General features: G+C 41.6%; 1 protein-coding gene and 1 non-coding gene across 2 annotated transcripts in view; both read left to right on the top strand.

Annotated features, from left to right (window-relative positions):
* Positions 1-17,621, top strand: part of LOC119941908 (protein sidekick-1-like) — a 402,085-nt gene that overhangs the window by 39,094 nt on the left and 345,370 nt on the right. The window lies entirely within an intron of this gene.
* Positions 16,771-16,908, top strand: LOC119943124. The gene has a single exon (XR_005455602.1). It is a non-coding gene; the product is annotated as a small nucleolar RNA SNORA7 (small nucleolar RNA).

Genomic DNA, 17,621 nt, shown 5'->3' with positions numbered 1-17,621 from the left:
ATTGGATCATTCAGCCCAGTTGTGATAATTCATTCAGTCGTATGTGGGGAGAAAAATATGATCCAGACCTGTGGTTGACTGCAGTATAGGGAGGCAGGTAAAGGAGAATTGGAGCGTTGAGGACCCTGGAGAAGTGCTTGTATTTGTGAATTTAAGGTCGAGCGATAAATTAGGGGTAGTGAGGAGGTGGGGAAAACTTGGTAGTTAGAAGGAGGAACACTTTGTGAAGGTTTGGAGTGTTTTTGGAGGGTGGGTGGGCAAGAAGGCAAGTTAGAAGATGGTAGTTGGAGTGGGGTAATTTGAAGTGAAAGGTGCAGTTTTGTATTTGTGATTTTACGAGTGAAGCAATGTCTGATTAGGTTGGGTGGGACTCATGTGTTTAAAGGAGGGAAAGGTTTGTCAGAGGAACGAAGTGAGCATTTCTGATGAGGATGGTACACGCAATGCCGTGGAGACAGAAGAATTGTGCTTGGAGCCACATTGATTGGCTAGAGCATCCTAGTGTTGGAGACGAGGACAGTTCGTTGAGAGGCTCATTGTTGGAAATTTCAGTTTTTTTTTATAAGTTCACTTCCTTCGTGAAGCCTTTCCCAGTTAACCCCGTATGCCTTCAGCCACAGTGATCCCCTAGCACTTGTATAGGTCTTTATAAATGTGTTTATATAATGGGTTTATAGTTCTGATTTGTTTGTAAGGTTCTGTCTCAAGTTTATGTATCTTAATTTGTGTTTATGAGCTGTATTTGTTCTGTTTCCCCTCATTAAGCTCCTCAAGGGCAAGCATAGACTGTATCTTTATTCTTCTGTAGCCCCATAATAATAATTATGGTGTTTTAAGTGCTTACTATTTGTCACACATTGTTCTAAGTTCTGGGTTAGATACAAGTTAATCAAGTCAGACTCAGCTCTGTCCCACATGGGGCTCAAAGTCTAAGATGGAGGGAATAAGTAAATAGTAATAATAATGATAATAATAATAATGATGGCATTTATTAAGTGCTTACTATGTGCCAAGCACTGTTCTAAGCGCTGGGCGGGGGGAACACAAGGTAATCAGGTTGTCCCACATGGGGCTCACAGTCTTAATCCCCATTTTACAGATGAGGGAACTGAGGCAAAGAGAAGTTAAGTGACTTGCCCAAAGTCACACAGCTGACTGGTGGCAGGGCTGGGATTAGAACCCATGACCTCTGACTCCCAAGCCCGGGCTCTTTCCACTGAGCCACGCTGCTTCAGGACTGGTTATACGAACCACAACTCTAAATTCATTCATTCAGTCATATTTATTGAGCACTTACTCTGTGCAGAGCACTGTACTTGTAAATGATCAGAAAAACAGTGACTAATGAAACAAAATTGGATAAAGCACTTCTAAATTTTGATTATTGGTACTAACTCGTAATTTTTCAGATAGTTTGGTTTCTATTATCTTAGCAATTTTACGAAATTAGAATTTGATTTCATAATACATTTGAATTTTGGTCATTTGGTCTGATAACTGGTATTAGATGTATCTTTTGAAAAGCAATATTTAATGTGATTTTTATATCATTGCAACTTCTTGTGGTGTGCAGAGAATGTGCCTACCAACTCTATTATATTGTACTCTCCCAAGTGTACTCTCCCAAGTGCTTAGTATAGTGCTTCGCACACAATAAGCACTCAATAAATTTGATTGATTTTACTATCAAATATGGGAAGCTGCTGTGGAGGGTGAAGGAGAGAACTGGTCTCAGGGAGCTAAGTGGAGGAGAGGCAGGAGAGCCTGAGAGAGCTGTGTCTAAAGAAGCAGCGTGGTATAGTGGATAGAGCAAGGGCCTGGGAGTCAAAAGGTCATGGGTTCTAATCCCAACTCCTCCATTTGTCTGCTATGTGACCTTGGGCAAGTCACTTCACTTCTCTGGGCCTCAGTTACCTTATCTGTAAGAGGGATTGAGACAGTGAGCCCTGTGTGGGACAGGGACTATGTCCAACCTGATTTGCTTGTCACCACCCCAGCGCTTAGTACAGTGTCTGGCACATAGTAAGTGCTTAATAAATACCATAATTATCATTATTATTATTAAAGGAGGTCTGGCTCTACTTGTCCTTGTACTTCCCAATGACCTTGTTTCTCCCTGGTTTTTTGGCTGTCATTCAGTGGTATTTATTGAGCGCTTACTGTGTTCAGTAAGTGCTTTGGAGAGTACAGTACCACAATAAACAGACACATTCCCTTCCCACAGTGAGCTTGCAGTTTGGTGGTGGGAGACATTAATATAAAAAAAATACAGTTGTATATGTAAGTGCAGTGGGGCTGGGAAGGGGGGAAAGAACAAAGGGAGCAAAGCAAGTCAGGGTGACCTAGAAGGGAGTGGGAGAAGAGGAAAAAGGGTGCTTAGTCAAGGAAGGTTCCTCAGCCTATTTAGGTCAGCTCACATGGTGGTCATTCATTAGGTTTTTAGCTCATCCATCCCCTGTATGGCACTGAAATGGATCAGCCTCCTGCCTATTGCATCATCCTCCTTTCTGATCTCCCATCCTCTTGTCTCTCCCAGCTTCAGTCTATACTTCACTCTGCTGCCTGGACTATCTTTCTACAGAAACGCTCTGGGCATGTCACTCCCCTCCTCAAAAATCTCCAGTGGTTGCCTGTCAACCTTCGAATCAAGCAAAAACTCCTCACTCTAGACATCAAAGCTCTCCATCACCTCTCCCCTTCCTACCTCACCTCCCTTCTCTCCTTCTACAGCCCAGCCCGCACCCTCTGCTCCTCTGCCACTAACCTCCTCACTGTGCCTCGTTCTTGCTTGTTCCACCGTCAGCCCCCGGCCCACGTTCTTCCCCTGGCCTGGAATGCCCTCCCTCCACCCATCCGCCAAGCTAGCTCTCTTCCTCCCTTCAAAGCCCTACTGAGAGCTCACCTCCTCCAGGAGGCCTTCCGAGACTGAGCCCCCTTTTTTCTCCCCTCCTCCTCGTCCCCTCCCCATTGCTCCCCTTTCCCCCGCCCTACCCCTTTCCCCTCCCCACAGCACTTGTATATATTTCTACATATTTATTACTCTTTTATTTGTACATACTTACTATATTCATTCTATTAATGATGTAGCTATAATTCTATTTATTCTGATAGTATTGACACCCGTCTACTTGTTTTGTTGTCTTTCTCCCCCTTGTAGACTGTGAACCCGTTGTTGGGTAGGGACCGTCTCTATATGTTGCCGATTTGTACTTCCCAAGCGCTTAGTAGAGTGCTCTGCACACCGTAAGCGCTCAATAAATAAATAACAGTAGGGTTAGTAGATATGATCCCTGCCCTCAAGGACTTTATAATCCAGTGGGGGAGATAGAGATTAAAATAAATTACAGATAGGGGAAGCAATTGAGTCTTTGATCTCCCATCCTCCTGTCTCTCCCCACTTCAGTCTATACTTAACTCTGCTGCCCGGATTATCTTTGTAAAGAAATGCTCTGGGCGTGTTACTCCCTTCCTCAAAAATCTCCAGTGGCTGCCTGTCAACCTATGAATCAAGCAAAAACTCCTCACTCTCAGCTTCAAGGCTCTCCATCCCCTCACCCCCTCCTACCTCACCTCCTTCCTCTCCTTCTCCAGCCCAGCCTGTACCATCCGCTCCTCTACCACTAACCTCCTCACTGTACCTTGTTCTCGCCTGTCCCGCCATCCACCCCCTGCCCACATCCTTCCCCTGGCCTGGAATGCCCTCCCTCCACACAAACTCAAAGCCCTACTGAGAGCTCACCTCCTCCAAGAGGCCTTCCCAGACTGAGTCCCCTTTTTCCTCTCCTCCTCCCCATCCCCCCACCCTACCTCCTTTCCCTCCCCACAGCACTTGTATATATTTGTGCAGATTTATTACTCTATTTTACTTGTACATATTTACTATTCTATTTATTTGTTAATGATGTGCATATAGCTTTAATTCTTTTTGTTCTGACGATTTTGACACCTGTTTACTTGTTGGGTAGGGACCATCGCTATATGTTGCCGACTTGTACTTCTCAAGTCCTTAGTACAGTGCTCTGCACACAGTAAGTGCTCAGTAAATACGATTGAATGAATGAATGAATATAAAGATATGTACAAAAGTCCTGTGGGGAGAGGGGTGTGTGAGTACATACCTGCTTAGCAGTTAAGATGTAAGGAAGGAAATAGGGTGTAACATAATAAGCGTGTTGATTTTGGATTGGTGAAGACACACCTGCTAAGTGCTCAATAAACACGATTGAATGAATGAATTTCTGTCACTGGCCACCTCTATCAGCTCACCCTCCAGCTCCTTCTACCACTGCTCAGGGTGAATACTGCATTGGTCAAAAACTCCTGACTCATCCACTGAAGTTTCTGGTAACTAACTAATATCTGTATTGCATTAATAAGGTAATATATATTGCTTTGTATTAACCAAAATGAAATAAAGGACACAATTTTGGATTAAATTAGAACTATGAAGAGATGTCAGAGGATAAGGACTTGAATAATTAAAATTTAATTATATTGCTCCAAAACTATATGGCTCTTTTATTAGCACAGAAAAACAGTATTCATCTTAAAATCAATATGTAAGAAATCAGTCCTCTGTGCCAAATATTCCACTTCCCTCCTACCCGCTGGTACTCAGAGATTCCACTTTACAGCTTTTACAAGACTCTGCTTCCTAGTTGAACTTCTTGGTAGGAGTGATAGCGGTAATGGTATTTATTAAGCATTGGCTTTTGTGTGAAGCACCTTTCTAAATTCTGGGATAATTTCAAGGTAAATAAGTTAGACTCATTAGATTCCTGTCCCAAAAAGGGCTCTCAATCTATACAGGCATACACCAACACTTAGAGCAGTCAGTCAGTGGTGTTCATTGAGCACCTACTGTACTAAGCGCTTGGGAGAGTGCAATTCAACAGTGAAACATGGAAATCCAAGAGAAGAATGAAAAACTAAGTAAACATGGTTTATAGTGGGAAGAATCTGTACAATCCAAGGATCCTGCCACACTTTTTGATTACCGACTGCCAAGTCTCCCCGGGCCCCCATGTGATCTGAGGGCTCCTCCTGAAGGTCTGGAGGCAGTAAGATTGGAGGAGTAGTGAGTGTCTGCAGGATATCTGTAGATCCTGGCCCTATAGGGGCCTTGGGCCTTATGGATTGCCATATGGATCTCCACTAGTGTCAACTCCTGTTCTTTCAATAATTTGGTGGCATTCATTTCTGCACATACTGAGTGCAGAGCACTCCCTTTTCCTCAGCTCACCCTCCCTTCTGCATCACCTCAACTTGCTCCCTTTGCTGTATGCTCCCCCTCCCCACAGCACTTATGTATATATCTAATTCAATTTATATTGATGCCTGCTTACTTGTTTTGATGTCTGTCTAGACTGTAAGCCTGTTGTGGGCAGGGATTGTCTCTATTGCTGTAGTGTACTTTCCAAGCACTTAGGCCAGTGCTCTGCACACAGTAAGCTCTCAATAAATACGATTGAATGAATGACTGATTGAGCGCTTACTGTGAACAGAGCAAGGTGCTAAGCTTGCAGGACAGTGGAACTTTGGCATCGGCCAGAATTGGGGGTCTGTGCTGCTGCTGTGAAACTAATAAAGGAATCCTATTTCTGCATGATAGGAGGGGGGTCTCTGCAATGGAAAATGGGAATTTGGGAGCTCTAGGGTGTTGGTGTGGTAAATGCTTGAGAAGGGGGAGAGAAAAGGAAAGTGGACTCACCAAATCCCACAAAACCAGGACAAGAAGTCATCCACTGAAGCTTGAAGACGGTAGGTTCAAAACAAACAATGAGAAACATGTCTTTCTTTACCAAGTGGGCAATAAGGACATGGAATTTGTATTGCAGGAAGCTTCAGTGGAAGACATCAGTTTAGAGCTTCGACCAAATTAATGGCAAGATCCACCATGGGCTTTTAGAGGGAAAGTTGGGTATGTGAAATGTTACATTTCTAACCATTAGGACGCATTACATTTCTAACCATTGTTTTCCCAAAACATCCTGTTGTCACCTAGAAGAAAACACTGGGCTGGATGGGCAGTCATTCCGATCTTATATTTTCATTCCTTATGTAAATGACTTTTCCATGCTAAAGCATCAGATAGGTCCTACTTGGGGTGGATGTGGTTTCACAACAGTACAACTTTCACTTCCCTCCTAAAGTCAGTGAATGGCTGATAAGGTACTCAACATTTATGCTATCAGGTTAGATGCAATGGGAAACCGATTATTGAAATGTAACCTTATTTTAGGCAAAGAATTAGAGTGAAAAGATAGCCAATTTCTATGCATGGGAACATTCTACAATGGTTCATAAATCTTGCAGAGTTGAAATAATCTATTTCATTAAATTCAAAAGACTGGTACTTCTAAATAGGCTTCCTAAAAATGTGCATGTCTTAAAGGTGTGCCGAGAGGTGATAAGGTGACAGCAGTCATGTTTGGATAGGTTGAATGGTAGCAGAACTGTTGCCGCTAAAGGAAATTTGGCATCTGTCCCGTAGCATACATCGTATGTAATATAATGTGTAAGTTCTAGTCAATTATTTTTAACCAATGCCTGTGACAACTAAATGACTTCTTACATCAAAATCACAATTAATCTGTTACCCATAATTGAGATTTCCAAACTCAAGCATTTAAAAATAATCTTTTTTATATAGTATTTGTTTTTATACAGTATTGGTAGTCAGCAAAGATTGGGTACAAGCTGCCCAGCCTGATGTTTTTGCTTCTTCTGAGTATTCTAAATAGAGTTCAGTAGCTTAAGTTGTCAGTGGCATTCCTTATTTTCATTCCAATGGGTTCTGACTTTGTAGCAGGATTTATTGCACACTTCCCAAACCTAAAGGATTTAAAGTTTGTTATTGAAGTTTTAGAGCAGCAAAGGAAGGGTGGAAAAGAAAAAATAATTTTCTGGAGTGAAGGGAATTAGTTCTCCTACACGAGTACTCTACAGTGATAAATAACTCCTACCAAGAATCCGGAGGAAATTAACCCTTGGAGAAATTGAGACTACCCCAAATAATTGGTAGCCCATTCTGACTTCATGTAATCTATTTTTGTACAATATTGGATAGGAATGTAAAATGTGGGCTGAGTTCAGGTAGGAATGTGCATATGGCAACTTTTTTTCTTGGTTTCTTAGGTAGGAAAATGCCTGGGAACAGCATAGTGCAGCATACTATCATTCTCCTCGCCTTACATGTCATTCCTGTCATCTTCCCGGAAGTTGGGTGGAGAAGCTGATTTCTGGGTTTATAATCCTATTAAGCTCAGGGAGGGCCTCCAAGAAGAAGGCTGCTGTTGGGCCAGCAGTGGATTAGAAAACATCAAAGCCAGGCGCCACTCTTGACCCTACTTCCACTTGGCTGTGTACCCTTTAAGCACTTGGATACTTTTGTATACATATGTGCATATCCTTCATATTTTACTATTTCCCTTATCTGTAATTTGTTTCAATGTCTGTTTCTGTAGACTATAAGCTCTTTGTGAGCGGGGATCGTTTGTACCAACTCTATTGTCTTGTACTCTCCCAAGTGCTTAGTACAATGCTCTGCACACACCAAGTTCGAATCATTCATTCATTAAGTTGTACTTATTGAGTGCTTACTGTGTGCAGAGCACTGTCCAAAGCACTTGGAAGAGTACATTGCAACAATCGAAAGACACATTCCCTGCCCAAAGTAAGCTTACAGTCTGGGGGCAGGAAGACAGACATCACAAATAAATTGCAGTTATGTACATTAAATACAGTTTATTCCACATTTTATGCATGTACTGTAGAGAGGCGTTAGATGGTGAAGACAATAAGACCCTCCTTGAGCTTCAATAGCAACAGTCAGAGGTGGGATACAGATATAATTATTTAGACAACAGGCAAGGTCACAGTCAGTAATGTTTATTGTGGAGCACTCTACTATGTGCTTGGGAGAGTACACTAGAAAACATGATGACTCCTCTCCACCTTTGACTATAATACTCCCTCTCTAAAACCAAAAACTCCTTGTGTGCAGGGATTGTTGTATTGTACCCGCCCAAGTGTTTAGTACAGTGCCCTGCACAAAGTAAGAGCTCAGTAGATACCACTGGTGGATGATCCCTGTCCTCAAGGAACTTACAGTAGATAAAGGATTTCTGGATTTTTGGCTGAAACCCTTTTTGGACTTCCTACAGAGCAGTTGCCTTAGTTGTCCTGTCCCAGCCTCCAAACAGAGCAGTGGTAGGTTTTACTGAAAATGGTGACCTTTTGGCTTAAAGGTTTGAGGAAGAAAACTTGCTTCAAAGAAAAACTGTTTCTCTTCCCTTCTCTTTTCTTTTTACTATTAAAGGCAGAAAAGAGTTCTGTCTCATAAACAAGATGAGGAAAATACTGTTCGATTCATGAAGCTATAATGGAAAGAAGATGGCCTTAGGGATTTTGTTTGATAGTTATTGTGCAGTGGGCATGGAGCTTTCATAAGGAAAATTCTTGAACAGGGTTCAGCAAATGTTGGTTTAGTTTGTAGGCAAACAAAATTACCACTGTCAAATGCCCTCTGTCTGTATCTCTTCGATTGTTTGTTTTAGTTTGATGTCTATTCTGTTTGCTAATTACACATAGGATTAAAAGGGCAGCCCACTTCTCAACCTTGATTCTTCACTTCAGGGAATAGTTGTGTTTCGTTAAACCCTGCAAATGAATGGGAAGCACTACAGCATTTGGAAAAAAAAATATGTCCTCTGAAGGGCACAGCCAGTTCTTTTATGTTGCAAGGTTTAATTGTGCATTTTGAATTAGAATGCTATTGTGGAATAAGGATTCTTCCTATGGCACACATCTGACTGTCAGATATAGTGTGATGTAGTGTTAGAAGAAACAGTTTTTCCCATGTTCGAAGCATTAGTGAAGGTGTGAGGTTTTGTGAATGGTAGATTCTTCAGAAACACAACACCCACATTACAGGAGATCTAGCTGTACTATATACAAATTATTATGAAACTTTTCATGATTTCAGTTGGTTCCCTGTACTCTTTATGTAAATCTAAGCATCATTAAAACCATATCTGTTTTGTTTAGAATGGGGTCTAAGTGATTACTGTAGATAAATATTTTTAGCCAGTGGTTCTTTGTTCTTAGGAGCGTAAGATTCACCCCACTCTCTGAGGAATGGGTTGTTTTGGAGTTCATCAACACTTGAAAGTGAATTCTGGAGTGGGCCTTATGCTGGCCTCAAGTATTCTGGCTCCATTTACAGCCCCAGACTTGTCTATAAGGCTGGACTGAACCGAGGGTAGACAGACAGAATTTTTCCAAGGGATCGACCTCCCTAGGGACTTCTAGATTTAACCTATGTCAAGTGTGGGAGCAAAAGTGTTATTCTATGTTGTGTTTTTCTGGGACAAAGGGTAATTTCTTGTGATTTTAAGAATTGAAAGGAAATGTGTGTTTAGAAAGTGTTTTTGTTTACATATTTGTCTTCTGGTGTATGTCATCTTTAGACATCACAGTAAGAGCTTCTCTATCTCACTTTATCTCCTGGGAGTTCCCTAAATAGGTTCTCAAGTCTTTTGATCTGGAATCAATATACCAACCTCTAAGAAAAATACCACTTGTGAGGCTACATAAGCTTCAAATTCTTTTTTCAACAAAACTTGATTTTAATTTTATTATATTGAGTAACTTGTTGACAGTAGCACTTTATTGGGAAAGGGAGGTGACTACCGAGTAAAGTTTTTGCAGGTTCTTTCATCTTGAAGATTATGCAATCTAATTGGTAAGATGAGCATACAATAATTTTCGTACCCATTGATTTAAGAACTCTACTATTTTGAGAAGCAGCATGGCGTAGTGGAGAGAACAGGTCTGGGAGGCAGAGAACCTGAATACTAGCTCTACCACTTGTCTGCTGGGTGGGTGTGGGCAAGTCACTCAACTTCTCTGGGCTTCAGTTCCCTCATCTGTGAAATAGGGAGTCAATACCTTTTCTCCCTCCTACTTATACTGTGAGCCATAAGTGAGACCGGATTATCTTTTATCTACTGCAGTGCTTAGTATGCAGCACTTGGCATATAGTATGCACTTAAAAAATACACAATTATTATTATAGGTAGGTTATTGCATTTTAATGCAGTGAACCTTAGGGGATAACATAGACTTGATATTTTGAAGTTTGTGCCTTCATGGGAACAGCTTCCTGGAGTAACTGGGGTCCATAAACTAGGCTAAAAAGGAGGGAGAGATGTGATTTCCTATATTATTACAATAATAATCATAATTGTGATATTAAGTGCTTACTATGTGCCAGACACTGTACAGTGCTGCAGTAGATACAAAGTAATTGGGTTGCACACAATCCCTGCCCCAAATAGGGCTCAAAGTCTTAATCCCCATTTTCCAGATGAGGTAACTGAGGCACAGAGAAGTGAAATGACTTGCCCAAGGTCACACAACTGACAAGTGGGGGAGCTGGGATTAGAACCCAGGTCCTCCTGACTCCCAGGCCCAAGCTCTAACCATTAGGCCATTGCATTGAAATTGGGAAAGCCTAATGAAGTCTAGGGAGGCAGTGTGCCTTAGTGGAAAGAGCACGGGATGCAGACCAGAAAGACCAGATTTAGGTCCAAGCTCTGCCACTTGTCTGCTGGGTGACCTTTCAAGTCACTTGGCTACTCTTCACCTCAGTTTCCTCATTAGTGAAATGGAGATCCAATGCCCATTCTCCCCCTCTCTTAGACTGTGAGCTTCATGGAGGACATTGTGTCTGAAACGATTATCTTGTAACCATCCTAGGGCTGGTATGTCTCAGTGCTTAATAAATGCTATCATTATTTTTATTATTATAGAAATCAGGCACAGGGAGAGCAGACAAAATATTAAAATTGGCATAATATTGAATTTGATTTAATATCAATTCAATGATGATGGTATTTAAGTGCTTACTATGTACCCAGCACTGTTCTTAATGTTGAATATTGAACATTCAGTGTAATATTGATTTCTAACACAGCATATGACTGGGTTAAAGCATGGATCTGTATCGGGTTCTGCCTGGTGAAAAGCAGGGTTTTTTTGGTGGGGGTTGTCTCTGGCCACATCCCTCTCTGTCTGTCACTTGTCTTGCCCTGTTCACTGTCCCCCATCCTCTGTTTGTTCCATGCTCTAAATGAAAAGTTGTTATCTATAGGGAAGATTGAAAAGAAGGGAGGATATGGGCTTAAGTATCATGGTTGAAGATCACCCACCAAATTTTCCTGTTGAGCAATTGTCGCACTTCCCAATTTTGTTTTAAAGTGATATATTCAACACCACAACTTTGTAGACCCCAGCCAGATATTTGAAATGATAGAAAACAACATTTTGGCCAGGAAGATTAAAAAATTAAAAGTTCAGAAAAATTGCAGTCCCTTACCTTGCAATTAAGGAGCAGCGTGGCCTATTGGAAAGAGCACGGGCCTGGAAGTCTAAGGACTGTGATTCTAAACCAAGTCCTGCCATTTGGCTGCTGAATGCTCTTGGGCATGTCACTTCACTTCTCTGTGCCTCAAGCTCCTCATCTGTAAAACAGGGATTTAATACCTGTTCTCCCTGTTTTATAGACTATGAGCCCCATGCTAAACAGGGACTATGTCCATCCTGATTAATTTGTACCTACTCCAGTGCATAGAACAGTGCTTGACACATAGCAAGCACTTAACAAATGCCATAATAATAATAACTGACTGGATATGAATCTTAAACTTATATGATTTTTACTAAAATGTTAAATTTAAAGTTTATTAACTAAGTAATTATTTCTCTCTCCACTGAACAAAGCCATTAGATTAAATCCTGAAAAATAGCTTGCTTAAAATGGTGAAGTTTTATTTATTTGTAAAGGAATAACATGACATGCTAAACAATGTCATTGGCAAATGATCAAATTAACAAAATACTGAATTTTTCTAGTTTATCTACTGATTAAATTAGAAAAGAAAGTATTAAATTACATTGATCAATTCTATATAGTTTAAGTTTTTAATGGTGATCTCCATAGACTTGAGTGGAAACAATTAGAGATGTAACTATCTGAAATAAGTATATCTTTTCCTTTTTAATTGTAGTTCACATTTTACTTCTCTAATTTATCTCAGTGTCCATTGGGCTTCCAGGGAAAGATAACAGTAGTATTAAGAGGAAAGTGCAAATATATATCCATTATCCATATTCCTAACATGATTATGTTCAGGAGAATCAGAGTCTAGCATTTGAGCATGGGGAATCAATCTGAACAGTCTGAAGGTCACGAAGTTGGGGAACTAGACTGTAACAGTGGGGTGGAGGGTAGTGGTAGCCCCCTGCCAGCATCCTCCCCCAGAAGGTGAGGGCTGCAGGGTGTGGAAGGGGCAAGTGGAAATAGCAAATCAAGTTTAAAAAATCAGTTGCACTGAAGCTGATTATGAGCACGGGCCATTGGCTGGGGAGAATTTAAGGGGGACTCCGAGGGCAGGAAGTTGGGGGAGTTAGGGCGGCATGAAGGTTTGGGTGAAGTGGATAGAGCTCAGGTCTGGGAGTCATGGGTTCTAATTCTGGCTCTGCCACTCACCTGCTATGTGACCTTGGGCAAGTTACTTCACTTCTCTGGGCCTCAGTTACCTCATTTGCAAAATGGGGATTGAGAATGTGAGCCCCACATGGGAAAGGAACTGTATCCAACCCGATCTGCTTGTATCCACTCCAGTACTTTGTACAGTCCCTGGTACATAGTTAAGTGCTTAACAAATACCATTATTATTATTAGTATTATTATTATTATCATTATTACACAGAGAGGCACCTGCACAGGAGCAGGGAATGGAAGTTTCAAAGAGCCAAGAGGAATGCGAGTACGTGGAAGGGTGAGGAGATAAGGTGGGAGAGGGCAGGGCTTACCAGTTTGCCAGATGGAATAGGGGGAGGAACATCATTGTGGGTCACCTCAATAATCAGGGCTTATCAGCAAGTGAAATGCATCAGTAGGCCATGAAACCGTGGCTGTCACTGCCCATGGATATACCCACCCATCCCGGCTTGCTTCTGTGGAATCGAGCTGCAAGATCAGGGGTGGTTCTGAAGATGTAGCTGATTTCTAAAATTGGAAAGTGGGCCCTTTGGAAAAGCTAACGGAATCTGATGTAGCCTGCAGGACGTAGGTTGTCATTTTCCCAGGAGAACCACTTAATGTCCGAAGTGCCTTGGGTGGCATTGTAATTCTAGGTAGTATATCATTTCAATGGTTTTAATGTCCTATATTCATGCACTGTTGCAGTTATCTACTATATCACATAAAATACTCTAATACTTATTGCATTTGCATCTTTACTATTCTTTTATGAATAATTTAGGTTCTTTAACAAAGCGTTTACTTTCCCTATACGTTATATAAGGATCTTTTTAGAAAGAATCATTGGGATTTATTGAGTGCTTATTGTGTGCTGAGATATGTAAATATGTTCATTCTCTGACTGAAGGAAAGGGGAGTTGCTGTTACTTAATGGTTTTTCTACACTATAAAATATTCTATACTATACTATACTATATTTTCTGTACTATATTTATACCTGCACCAGTTTGGAAACGGAAATGTAACCTTTGGGACTTAGATTAAGAGGCTCAGCGAAGCCCTCCGTGACCTAGAGTGGCATTATCCTGACCAGTTCCTGCCCTGCGGTAGATTATGCTGCTGTTGCTGATGGAGTGCCCTGTCATTCATTCAGACCCAAGTCTGATTAAGACCCAAGTCCTCTGGCTTCCAAACCTGTGCTCTTTCCAAACAGTCAATCAATCAATCAATCAGTGGTATTTATTGAATGCTTACTGTGGCACAGAGCACCCCCGAAGATTCTGCCTTGTTGAACTTAATCTCTTTTTTCTTCCTCTGGGGCCTTTCCTTTCTGCTCCCTCAGTGTAAGATTGAGAGGCCTGTAAGGGCCAGGTTTGAATCGATAGTTATTCCCAACCCACTGTCTCTCCCTGTTTCAGTCCACACTTCACTGCTGCCCAGATTATCTTTCTACAGAAACGTTCTGGACATGTCATCCCCCTTCTCAGAAATCTTTGGTGGCTGCCTGTCAACCTCCGTATCAAGCAAAAACTCCTCACTAATGGCTTCAGAGCTCTCCATCACCTTGCCCCCTCTTACCTCAGCTCCCTTCTCTCCTTCTCCATCCCAGCCCGCATGCTCCGCTTCTCTGGTGCTAACTTTCTCACTGTGCCTTGTTCTCTCCTGTCCCGCCGCTGACCCCTGGCCCATGTCTTACTTCTGGCCTGGAACGTCCTTCCTCCTCAAATCCCCCCAAAACGTCCTTCCTTCTCAAATCCCCCAAACAATCACACTTCCCCCTTCAAAGCCCTACTGAAGGCTCACCTCATCCAAGAGGCCTTCCCAGACTAAGCCCCCATTTTTCTCAGCTTCACCTCCCCTCTCCGTTGCCTTGACTCGCTCCCTTTTCTGTACCCTTCTCTCCCCCCTCCACAGCACTTGTGTATATATGTACATATCTATAATTCTGTTTATATTAATCCCTGATTACTTGTTTTGACATGTATATATCGATAATTCTATTTATTTATATTTATGCCCGTTTACTTGTTTTGATTCTGTTTCCCCCCTTCTAGACTGTAAGCCCAGTGTGAACAGGGATTGTTTCTCTTTTTTGCTGAATTGTGCTTTGCAAGCGCTTAGTACAGTTTTCTGCACACAGTAAGTACTCAATAAATATGATTGAATGAATGAATGAATGCATTTCTCCCCAGCACTTAGTTTAGTGCTTTGCACATTGTAAGTGTTCAACAAATGTTATGCATGATTAAACCAGGAATGAACTAATACCCTGATCTCTCTGTTTGGCCTTATTTTGTGTGTGTTACTGATCAAGTTAATTTTTCAGGAGAAAGTGATATCCGTGGATTGTGTTGCATTAATTCAGGAGTCTTCTCTTGGTGTGTTCATGAGGGAGGGATAGGCTGAAAATTGCCTTGTAGGTGTTCCATTTTGAAAAATTCTAAATCTCATAGATCCTCTGACCCCCCTCCATATTCAGGCTAATTTACCACTTTATAGAAGCAGCATGGCTTAGTGGATAGAGGACAGACCTGATAATTCAAAGAACCTGGGTTCTAATCCCAGCTCTGCCACATATCTTCTGTGTGACCTTGGGCAAGTCACTTAAATTATCTGGGCCTCAGTTACCTCATCTGTAAAGTGGGGATTAAGAATATGACCCCCATGTGGGATAGGGACTGTGTCCAACCTGAATTGCTTGTATCTACCCCAGCACTTAGAACTGTGTTTGGCACATAGTAAATGCTTAACAAGTACCATAATTATTAGTAGTAGTATTTCAGAGAACTGCAGCATGACTTCTCTTCACAGAAATCATGCTGCCTTGCATTTTTCTAGGTGCTTACTGATTCTGAACATAACAGATTTTCTTAGTTCTATCATAACAGATTTTCTTAGTTCTACAGATGTAGATCAATCAATCAATCGTATTTAGTGAGCGCTTACTGTGTGCAGAGCACTGTACTAAGCGCTTGGGAAGTACAGGTTGGCAACATATAGAGACGGTCCCTACCCAACAGTGGGCTCACAGTCTAGAAGAAACTAGATGTGTAGATATGAAACTCACGTTTGTAATTTCCAGGATTACTTCTGGAACTCTCTTTAGAGATAGGAGTTACATTGGCAACCTGCCAGTCCTCCAGCCAAGTGACTGTTATAATAGTTGACTTGTCTTTTGCAGTGTCTCTAAGCTCCTTCAAAATTCTGAGTGGACACCATTAACCTGATTTATTTACATTTGGTGTATCAATATGATCTAAAATATCTGAGTATTTACTATGAACCAATCAGTGGTATTTATTTTGTACAGAGCAGTGTTCGAAGCACTCGAGAAAGTACAACAGAGTTGGTAGATGTGATCCCTGCCCGGATCACAGGAGCTATTAATTCAGTTTCTCTCACTTGTCTAGAAGAATTTGGAAACCTCCCTAACCTTTTCTTCAGTAAAGATCTAACTAAAGATTCTTCGAGTCTCTTAGCTTTGCAGTATTTAAATTATGCCTGGACTTGCCCTAACTATCTGGGCATGGCAGTTCATAACCTAATGCCTCTTTAATTGTTTTTTGGTCTGCATGTGTAGCATAGCACTGTTATTAATATGAGCTTGGCACTTTTAAGTAACAATTCATTTTTGCACCTGGAACATCAAGTTGCCCCACCAGTTCCTTGTTGGTTTCCTGCTAAAAACAGTACTGCATGCAGGGAGCTTCCTGTTGGCAGCCATTAGTCATCACAGAAGCAGCTTGGCTTAGCGACAAGAGCATTGGCTTGGGAGTCAGAGGACGTGGTTCTAATCCTGGCTGTGCCACTTGTCTGCTGTGTGACCTTGGGTAAGCCACTTCACTTTTCTGTGCCTCAGTTACGTCATCTGTAAAATGGGGATTAGGACTGTGAGCCCCATGTGGGACAACCTGATTACCTTGTATCTACCCCAGTGCTTAGAACAGTGCTTGGCACATAGTAAACGCTTAACAAATACCATTATTTTTATTGTCATGTTCTTTCACACTCTCATCTGAGTGAGCTCTGAGAAGGCAGCTCTCATGTTGACCATAGCCACAAATATCATTATTGATGTCTGTAGCTTGTTAAATTGAAAGAGTTCCATGGATGTGAAACATATTTTACTACCAGGGCCTTTGTCATTCTCAAATCTGTGTAATTCCACATTTTATCCTATGCAAAAGGATGTCTATTGCAGTAGCCTATAGTCCCTTATTCCCCTCTCAGGGTTGCACCTGGAGAGTTTCCAGTACTCTACCAGTCTTAACTATGGGAGGGAGAGTCAAACAGAGGCATTTCCATTCCATTCCTAGATTGGGCAGTGGCTAACGAGTGGAAGACAATCTACTACAAGTCTAAACTCACCTGTGCTGGGCAGCAGCGGCCTGGGAGAGAGTCAAGGGCGGAAACTCAACTTTACTGTGCAGAAGGAGGCAATGGTAAACCGCTTCCATAATTTTACCAAGAAAATTCTTTGTATACGCTACCAGAACGATTGCAGATGAAGGGTGGGCGTTCCGGGAGAGTTGTGTCCATGGCATCACTATGGGTCGGAGACAACGCGACAGCATAAGACAAGGCAAATAGCCCTTATTGGACTGTACTTTTTTCTACAGTTGCAAATTCAGGTTCTGATCATTTGGATTTCAAATGTAAATGAAACTCTTCAAACTGAAGTACATATAAAAACTGAATCAAAGACTAATCATTTTTTATTTTTAGTTCTCCAAACATGCCTTTCATTCAGTAGCATTTACTGAGCACCTACTGAGTAGTACAGTGCTCTGAATATAGTAAATGCTCAACCAATCAATGGTATTTATTGAGCACTAACTGTGTAAAGAGCACTGTACTAAGTGCTTGGGAGCATACAGTACAACAGAGTTGGTGGGTATACTCCCTGCCCACAGTGAGCTCAAAGTCTAGAGTGGGGGTTGATACCATCTCCAACAAGTATGATATATATATACTTTTATCCTAATTTGACACATACGGGAAGCAAACAAGATGCAGTTATTGTGCAACTGTGCAACTTGCTCAAGATCATAGAGCCAGTCTGGCTCATACC

Source organism: Tachyglossus aculeatus, chromosome 21, assembly GCF_015852505.1.
Source record: "Tachyglossus aculeatus isolate mTacAcu1 chromosome 21, mTacAcu1.pri, whole genome shotgun sequence".
Classification (NCBI taxonomy): domain Eukaryota; kingdom Metazoa; phylum Chordata; class Mammalia; order Monotremata; family Tachyglossidae; genus Tachyglossus; species Tachyglossus aculeatus.
The sequence above is the reverse complement of the archived record's forward strand: the minus strand, read 5'-3'. Positions and strand labels throughout refer to the sequence as shown.